Source organism: Megalops cyprinoides, chromosome 19 (assembly GCF_013368585.1).
Source record: "Megalops cyprinoides isolate fMegCyp1 chromosome 19, fMegCyp1.pri, whole genome shotgun sequence".
Classification (NCBI taxonomy): Eukaryota; Metazoa; Chordata; class Actinopteri; order Elopiformes; family Megalopidae; genus Megalops; species Megalops cyprinoides.
Genome location: NC_050601.1, coordinates 9,984,021 through 9,994,518, shown reverse-complemented (window position 1 = coordinate 9,994,518; position 10,498 = coordinate 9,984,021). Strand labels below are relative to the sequence as shown.

The 10,498-nt window shown below is 37.0% G+C and overlaps 1 non-coding gene across 1 annotated transcript; it reads right to left on the bottom strand.

Annotated features, from left to right (window-relative positions):
• Positions 1–407: 407 nt before the first annotated feature.
• On the bottom strand, positions 408–479 carry trnat-cgu. Its single transcript has one exon. It is a non-coding gene; the product is annotated as a tRNA-Thr (tRNA).
• Positions 480–10,498: the final 10,019 nt, after the last annotated feature.

Genomic DNA, 10,498 nt, shown 5'->3' with positions numbered 1-10,498 from the left:
AACTGCCATTTCTTGTACTATGTCGGAATCTCGAGCGTTTATATTCATTTGGTGCCACCTACTGGACTATATTGTCTGTCTTGTTGAAATGTTATTTTATTTAGGCTATGAGAGTTTTTTACAGAGGGATGATTCCCAAGAGTATTTTGTATATTTCAGCGTATATTAAAAAATACTAACATATGCTAAGCTTTTTGTTGATAGAAAAAACATTCAGTTGTAAGGGTTCAGTTTTTGTTGTAGGAAACAAAGATTGACTTGACAGTAAAAAGAGAATGGAAGTAATGTAATTAGTCAACTTAATTCTTGAAAAATATTCATGATAAGCATATTTGATATAATGCTTTTTAAGACTGTAAAAGCAGTAATAGATGGATTCTTCTCAAGCAAAAGCACCCCGGCATATTAGGCACGGACGGGGTTCGAACCCGCGATCTTCGGTTTACGAGACCGACGCCTTACCACTTGGCCACCGCGCCTGCGCTCTGTAATGGAAAAAATGACTATTTGTTTAATGACTACCGTAGTTCATGTTTAATGTGCTAATGTAATAATTGCAATACGCACGTAAACACCTTGCACAGGCCAAAGTAAATCCTGCTCTCCATAAGCTACCCGGATAAAACGATTTTGTGACGATTTTCTACGTACTTCTGTATACAACATCGCGGGGGTGAGCAAATGGAAGGTTTTAGTAACTCTTCTGAAGCGAACTAGCACCTACAACCATGTAATCATGGTTAATTTGCGGGAGGAAATGAAGGAAAGATTTTGTTTTGGAAAGGAACACTAAATTTCTGCACAGGTGATTTATTTTAATACAATTTAATGGAGAGGCGTGTTTGATATGAGCTCCACAGCAGTATTCCCTTCCAGTGAAGATTCAACACAATCTGTAAGTCTGTATCGTGGTTTGAAGCGCAATTAAAACAGAACAAACATTTCTGAACTGACTCTAATCTAAGTAAGCAGGGAAAAGCAGTAGAAATCACTTAGATTTCATGGAAACTGTTTGGTTCTGTCTCATTTCGAAGGTAGCTCTTAAACCCCAACTGCACGCCTGCTAGTGTTCTTGGATATTGTTGCCTATTGCATGCTTACTAATGTTCATGGAGAACTGTAGAATCAGAGCAGAAGCAAAGTAGTTAAATGGCAACTGCAGGCATATTCATATTTCAGTTTGATTCAGTTTCAATTTTCGGTTTGATTTGCTCTGCCTGCTGAACTACATGACCTGAAAACACAATGACAGAAATGAGAAAATATAAGCAATCAATAATATCCATGGAATGAATTGTAGTAATAGATTTTTTTATATCAGTTTTTGGTTACTTATTGCATTCAGAGCTCCTAGGTCATTGTAAATGAGAGTGGCTCATGATGTAGGGTGGCCATCACCTTTGGTGATGGGCTTTAGCAGCAGGGCTTTGGTGATACCCAAATACACCAGTTGAGTTGTGAGGAGCTGGGCAGATTGCAAAGCATACTGGGTCCTTTCTTCAAGCTTTACCTCAGCTGAACCTGGTGAACTTGCAAGCAAACAAATGTGGTCCAGATGGATGCTGGGGAGAAAGCCCAGAGCCCACTGCAGACCAGCGCTCTGTCACTCTGGCTTTTACGAGGAGCAATGTTGCCAGATCCCTTCTGTATTGGTAACAGAGCGTATGCTGTGAAACTGGCCAGGGCTAAAAGCTACCAAGGATTAAAACATAATTTACCAAGAAAATCCCCATAGAGCCATCCTAGAAAAAAAGTTGTGCCACTTTGTTATATCTCTACCTTTGTAGAACCCAACAGTATCTGAGCACTGGCTCATGTCTGCTTCATCATACAGAGTTTTCCTTGGATTCAAGTAGTTAATTGACTTTAGAGACCAGTATAGTTTGCACACAAACATAATGTGCATCACTATTGCTAGTACCATTAATATTGCACTGCTACAATGTCCTCAACATAGTTCATATTACAGCACACATAGTTGAATTTTTACAATGGGAGTGTCCTTCCTGGGATTCAACTCACAACCTTCTGGTTCCTAAAAATAAGCTTCCTATTCACTACACCATGCTGCCACATACGCATTAAGACATGAGAGATCCCAGTCAGAGGGAAATATTCAGTCTGAGCTGAGAGACAGTTTGACTCGCTAATTCAGTTTGTTGAGAGTAGAATTGTCTTTATCATTAGAATTATTTTTTTTTTTTTGGTAGATGCTCTTATGCAGAGAGATTTAGTGGACCATCATGGAAAGATACATTAAAATGTACATCACAGGAGCAACAAGACCAAAAGCATTGGCACAGAACAGCCAGTAACACAGTAAATGAGCACTGTTTATAAAGTAAACAGACAGACAGCAATACTTGTGTTACGATACACATAGTACTCAGGAATTATCCCAAAGACCAACATACCTATATCATAATAATATGCACCCAATAATGATCTATAACAGCAACATCACCTGAGATACTGGGTACTGGCTGTAGGGTATGTCATCCCTCAAGAAACCACAATTTTAAAATCCGAAGAATGTACCACAAGATGGCGCTGTTTTGCCAGAATGTTTAATATTCTCGCCAACCACCCACGCACCCACACACAGTCTCGCACACAAAGCACATACAATTGCATGTCATGTACACACACAGATCCTGCCAGTGATAATGAAATAAATATGCTAACTGTCCACAGTAATCTCTGCCCAAAGATATGAAATAATTGATGCCCCTTTTATCTGCTGAGTCTAGATAAAACACTGTCTATGCAAATGCATGTTTAAAGTCATGAGAGCTGATAAATGTGTCTGCCATTGACAGAGCTTAGAGGCATGTCATTTGGATGTGACCATGGAGATTTGTCTGTTTATGTTAATTAACATGTCATTGCATGAGAAGTGAATGACAGGAAATGGTTTGAATGAATATTCATTTAACTGATTCATTTCATATGGTGTTCTTTTGCAACAAGATTTTCTTAATATCTAACAAATTGTGAATGAATGACTAACTGCTTCATCATTCTACTTTACTGGAAGCAAAATGGCATCAGTTAACTAGTCTGATCACTCTAAGTATATTGTATCACTGAAGCCAATTGTATTCAGTCTCTTTCAGCAAATAACTGTATTGATTGCATTATATGTGCTCTGTTAAAGACAGAAATTTTAGCAATGGATGAGTTTACTTCCTTATTTTCATAGCCAACGCATATTCAGAATCTGACCTCGAGGTACCACATTGTAATTCTACAGGCAGACATTATCAGTTTGTCTGTTGTAAGCCTTTTACATTTAACAATTCACCACATGAGAAACAATAACATACAAACAACAGATAGTATTTTTTTATTATTTTTTTGGTGGGGTGCATATTTAAGTATGTTCATTTTTAAAATTTCAATGTAAATCTGCATATTTTAGCACAAGTACACATGCATGCATACATGGACACCCTCTCACACACTAAAACTTTGTGGTATGCTTTGTAATAAATTTTCTACACCTCTGTTTTTGAGATTTACCAATGTGTATTTCATTTTCAATACTAATTTTTAGTCTTTTCATTACATTTACTTGAGAAAATGAAATGTAAAAATTTATGCAGAAATAAAATACCATTATTGGATGACAGAAGAGCCAGGTATGATTTTCATCAATTTCCATTCAGTGTTTTGTTGGTTGCATTTAGGAAGCAGATAAATATGTGGATCCACTTTTGTCAGAAGACATAATTTTGGCATATGTACCAAAAGCTGAAGAATTGGGCTTAGGAACTATGGAAAACAAGCTTAACATATCTTTAAAGTTATCTTAATTAAAAACCTTTCTTCCACACAAGCATAATTGTTCCATACTAGAAATGTGAACACATATAACAAACATTAAGGTTACACATGATGTACCAAAATAGCAGTGTGTTATAATAATACGTCATCATATGAGGAGTGTCCTCTCAACTGTAGTTTTACCTCAAACAGAGTGGTTATCCTTAACATGCAGAAGAGGATTGCTAAGTCTAATGCTGCCTTTTCCTTCATGCCCCCAGAGAACAGAATTTTTTAAACTGACTACTATTAGAATATTGCCATATTCTACCCTGGAATTCATTTGTCACACAGAAAATTAAACAAAAATATATGAATCATCTGACATTCTTCCAGCTTTCACACAAATTTAAAGCCCACCATTTTTAAAAATGAAGTGTTACAGGAATCAGGCACAATTTTTTTTACTGAGAAATCAGTGACAAATGTAATAAAGAATCCTTGTCAATTGGCATTATAACCAGAACATGCGTTATCGCACATGATGAAGAACATTTACAAGTTTTACTAATGTATGTTAATTATTTTATGCTATTAAATGTTTGCACATTTTCTGAAGGACTCTTTTCTAAATCAGATTCATATCTTGCCAATGACTGATCTAATGGTATCAACTTCACTGCAAACAGCTTGTATTTGTTTGTATAACTGTATAAATGTATTTGACCAACAACGCGTTAATGAACCTCTCCTGCTGGATTAGAGGCTTATTATATAGGTGTGTGGGTGGAAAAGAGTCGTATTTGTTTGAACAGATTGACTGTGGCTGTACTCTGTACAGAACTGCGAGTTCTGTTAAGTAGCTTATTTAATCTTTGTAAAGTTTTACTCTTTTTGTTTTTGTGTGGGAAACATCAGCCAGATTCTCTACAAAGTACGTTTGTAGAGAAAGATCTTTTTGGACTAAGGAGCTGCTTGTATAGACACCTTTCCAAATAATCCATCAAATTTATTCTGTACACAGCCAATGAGGAGAGGAATTATCACAGGGTGTTTGGTAAAAGAAACACAGCTTAAAAAACATGCAATTGTAATTGTTAGGCACTGCCATAATGTTACACAGAACAGAAACCTACAGTCAAGATGACTGGCTGGAAGAGAGCAGCAACACAAAACAGAAAGCATTGGAATGAAAGGAAGCAGTGACATCTAGTAAAAAAAAACACATGACGAATAATGAGAAACATGCAGAGCAGAACGGTGATTCAAACATAGACAGAAAACAGAATGAGGGAACACTAAGAGGCTGCAGTAAAATACTGGCGACAGGATGAAAGCAAATGACAGCAAACACACGAGACGAGATCACAAAACAACAGCGCTAACAGAGCCGTATAACAAGGCAGTAATGGGCAGACCCTTTTGTTCTGTTACAGCATGGCATTGAACTGGTTGAGTAAGTCTGTCCAAATGATCAGGGCGGGTAAAAGAGCTTTTAGAGGTAGAGGGTTGCCTAGAATAATCCTAACTGTTAAACTGGTAATTTACCGTCGTGATTGAACCAGTTGCGGGGCAAAGGTTGAACCTGTTTAATAAAACCACAGGATGAACCAGACGATACCGCAAAGCAGTTTATAGGCTCCACAGCTACATTGTAAGGACAGACAACAGAGAAATAATGAGGCAAAAACGGCACTGAAGCTCGATATTTCATTGTGTTCACTGCAAATTATTTTAGCAAAGGCTTTGGAAGAGGAGAGAATTTCTCAGCAGACAATTCTCGCTCAAGTTTTCCTTAAATGGTTACAGAAAGATATGGAATACCTTCACCCTCTCACTTCAACTGCTATTTCCATGCTTTGCTCTCACTCACCACCAACTGTATCTGTGCTGCAGGTGCTTATTTCATGATGTCCACATGGGGGGGCCAGCCGGCACAAACGATTTCTTAGACACCTCAGAGGATGCTAACGCCCGCACATTCCACACATTCGCCTTCCTTGTTAAATCTATATTTAATGAATGCTATATATACACCTCTGTTAGAAAATTCACTTTTATAGACTCTGCTGTAATTGTCTTAAGGAACCTCAGTGTAACCACATGGGAAGCCATACAGCAGGATAAATATTGTTTGTGATTGCTTAGAACACAAAGGTACTTGTTATTTTTCCAAAAGGTCAGTGGCAAATAACCTTGCAGCCACAGTAAGAAATCTTTATAGAACCACAATATGTACATTTTGAGATTTCTTTTTGCCCGGGAAATATAATTATATAGCTCAAATGGTCATATTTTAAAACGTACAGATTGCTGAGTATAAAAGCTGTGGGTGTGAAAATAACATGAGAGTATGAGTTTTAAACTTATGATAAAAAGAATTCATTGAACAGTATTTCACAAAGATATGAGGTATGACCAAAAAAAAAAAAACAACAACAGTGTTTGTGCCTGTGTTTGCGTGTGTACATGCACACACTATTTTTATGTATTATATTTTAAACACTTCATGTTATATTCATAGCATGCCTTTGAGCAGGTACAAATGTTAATATTGCCTTTTTTATTTCATAATTAACGACTGACCAAATCAATAATTCATTCAAATGTCCAACAGAGGCATCTGAGGCATAGATTATTATCTACAACATTGAATAATCAAAACCTGTCAGAATAGGGATTACACCTCTTGCAACACATTGGAAGTAAATGTAAACATCTGAGCGAATGCACCAGCAGGAGCAGTTTAATAAGATACATTAACGTCCATCATGATTGCTGAGTTTACCCTGCTCCTGTTACATCTGGCACAGTCTCTTAGGAACTGTTTAAACCCTCAAAGGGCAAACAGCGGGAGTGGCAACAGTTAGCACCCTATTATCACCGCTGATTAATTGAGCTTGAATTGATAAGGGATTTACATTGCTCCGCAGTTCATGCCTGTGAGCCACTTCAAGTGCTGTCTGTTCTCGGCCTTGCTGAGAACTTTTCTGATGATTTCATTAACCGCCAAAGTCTTGCAAAAGCCACACCAAAGGCTCGTCTTTTAATGATGATCCATCAGACCCGGTTTATGCCAAATGCAGCTAATTATTCTGGCTACCCACGGCGCTTTGGGCGTCCTTCCAAACGTGTCGGTCAGGCTTTGCGGAGAACTTTGCACGTGTTAAAGGTCATGGGTATTTAAAACAATGATGGAAGCTCTGCTGGTACACACTCTGAGATCACCAGACTGACATTTGAAGTGAAAGTTCCATTTTGCCACAATTATTCTCATACAAAGAGACATCTGTAGCACTCCTGGGTTCTGAATATGACCATTAAGGAAAAAAACAGTTTTGGCAGCTGACCCTTTGATACTGTAACTGAAGTGAATTATACAGAAAATTCTGAAGAGGTGTTTTCTACCTGAGGTGTGTGATTTCTTAACCAGCATCATAATGTCTAATCCTATTACAAAACCCAGAATCTATTTCTCCACCTGGGCACTTTGTATTCGCAAATCCTGTTGTGTTTCTCATTCTTAAAGAACACATTCTTCAAAACTGGCCCATATAAATGCAGACTTCAAATACTTAAATGACGTACACATATGGTGTACACATTTTAAGTTAAGCTGGTTTGTGACTTTGAATTTAATATCTATTGTAGGAGATCACTAGTTACATGCTAACAGGTAGAAGAACATTTGCACATAATATATATATTTGATAATGTTGTTTCGTTTATAAGAATTATGTCTGTTGTGATATTTGATACACTTTAGACTTTAATGTTAACATCCCTTACAATGTGTTACATACCTATAATCTTCACACTGGAAATTTCAATCTGAATATTTACATTAATTTGATAAACGTAACACAGTCGTTAGTGACTACATAAAAAACAAACAGACCTGAAAAAGAGAAGGTGAATAGATTTGGTAAAATACAAAAGAGGAATTTCAATTAAGACAGGAATTATTTGGCAATCCAGACACATTCCCTTTTGAATTTGTATATGCTATGTAGCCCCCTGCATTCATCTTAAAGAAACTGCCCCCTTAACGAGTCCCTGACTGCGTACTGGTGTTTTTAAAAGTGACTTGATAATGAGGTCTGTTTATTAGCATCTCACAGCTCTTCATTTCTTATTTATAGCAATCCCAACCTGGAAGGTGCTCTCAGTGTTGATATTGATTTCTTTATCTATTTGACTGTCTCCTTAGACTCTGGCTTTGTTCAGTCTAAATAACCACATGATAATGTTTTCAGGGCACAAAGGGCAGGAGCACATTAATGCAGGGGATAGAAAAGCACTTATATTTAAAACAACAATGTATTGCATTCAAGATTGTATATATATATAGACAGATGCAACAACACCATGCCCAATCAAATACAATTTAGTACCCATTTAAATGATTTAACAGAGAATGTTTTCCACATACTGAAATTCACTATTCCAAAAGCACTTATGCATTTTTGTTTTGTATGCATGACATACATGTGTTTTTCCCCTTCAGCTAAATAATTGTCTCTTTATTTCCTTAATACAACATGGCTGAAAGGAAAGTGAGTGAGACGGAAACATTACTGGGTACTATTCATTTGCATTTTACATTCTCTCATACAGTGTAGCTTATATTGTTCATGTATACATCCCTATACATAGTTTACATACAGCTTTACATCACAATAAGCCAAGTATTTCCCTTCCAGTGAGGTGTATTCTCTGTACATCCACATTGCTTGTCAGAATTATCCATTCTTCTGGACTTTTAAGTTTTTACTTCACTTTTCTTATTGAATACGAAAAGATTTCATGACAAGATGCTTATTCTTGACAGAACTGCAAGATGTGAAATTTGAATCTGAAACATTGACTCATTGTTATCAAAGGTGACTGAACACTCTGTGCTTTAATCAGGCTCAATCATACATCTTTCATGCACAGTGAACAGCTTCCTCCACATTACATGATACTCATTTATTGAGTGCCTGTGAGGTTAATACTTCATGAAAGCGTCATGAAGCTACCCCACACTGAACATCTTTTTATAATGTGATCTGGCCTTTCAGTTGTAAGATTTTTAAATACTATGATGCAATTTTTGTACCTGCACAACATTATGTACTGCAACCTTTTTGTCATTGTATGTTGTAGCTGTATGTTGTACTGTGATAATTGTCATTGCTGACATTGCAAATAGGTAAAATTGGACATTTGTGTCATTATCAAATAAAACATATAGAGTCCAAAAGGAATGAGTGATGTTTCTCTGTGATACCACGTGAAACCTTAAAGACTCAACGAATCATATTTGACTCGATATAGCGCTCATAATAATGTATCGTAACAGAGTGTGCCATGGCATGCATTACATAGAAATAATACAAGTTACAGCAGGCAGGACAAAAGGAAGACCAACATGGGTAATAGCTTCAATAATGTATTCAATTTACATTAGCAATGTATTCAAATTATGTTAGTCAGCAGACAGAGGGAAATCCTGGTGGACTGTCAGAATGTATAGAAATCAAAGTGTCTGTCAAACCCTATTTTCTAGATGCAGTAAAACAAAACCTTGACTGATAGAAGAACACTGGATATGAAAGCGTTTCATATGAAATACTCATCAGATATTGTTTCATTTACAGTAAACACATACAGTATAATGCAATTGCATTGTATTGTAGCCTTAAATGACACTAACCAGTAAGGTGAAGCTGAATTTGTCTGTACTGTAAGAAAAGCCATGCAATTCATCTTCTTGATATACAGTACAGACAAACATTATATGTTTTATACAAAGCGCATGGCCCTGTTGTAAACATAATTTTTATCACAAAATGTAAACATGGAAACATAGAACATGTATTCTTGATTGGACCATAGAATAGATCCACTGTAAGGCCAATGTCAGCTCAAGCTAATGAAAATAAATCCGTTTTAGTCAAATAAAAAAAAAATTAAGAGTCTGTGTGTGTATGTACATGTGAGAGAGATAAAGTGTGTTTGCGCGCATGGGAGAGCGTTGTGTATGAGAGAGTATGTGTATGCATGTGCGTTTGGGAGAGACAGTGTGTGTTTGTACATGCGTGTATGCGGACCGAGCTTGACTGCATGTGAGAGAGTGAGTGCTTGTGAAAGATGCATTGTGTGTCCGTGTGTGAGAGAGAGAGCGAGTGAGTGTCACAGATGGTTTGGACAGCACCACAGCGTGTATGTCTGATCTCTTTAATCTGCCTTTGTTCTGTGTATGTTCTTTCATGCTCCCCTCTCGCAGCCTGGAGGGAGGAGTAAATAAGCACCTCTGGGAGCCAGCAGAGAGGGCCGGAGGGGGTGGGGTGTGAATGGGTGGAGAAAGGAGGAGGGAGACGTGGAACGGGGGGTCATGTCCTCAACCCTGTGTAAAAGCTGAAGTTAAAGCCATGTGTTAATATTATAATGTCCAGAAAGACATTATAAGAGAAATTTCTAGAGAAACTAGATAATGCACAGTCATTGAGAGAAGGATATATATATAATATATATATTTTATATAGATTTTGAATTTTATGTGATTCGGTAGGTGAAGGATGAGGAATTCACTCCTCTGTTGACATTTGTGGTAGTAAGAAGAATAAAAAGAGGAAGAGGAAGAAGAAGAAGAATATTGTTAGAACAGAACAGTGTTAGAATTTGCTTTTAATTGCACTAACATGGTATGCTTAAAAGTGTAGCTGCACAAAAATATGCCCAAAACTGA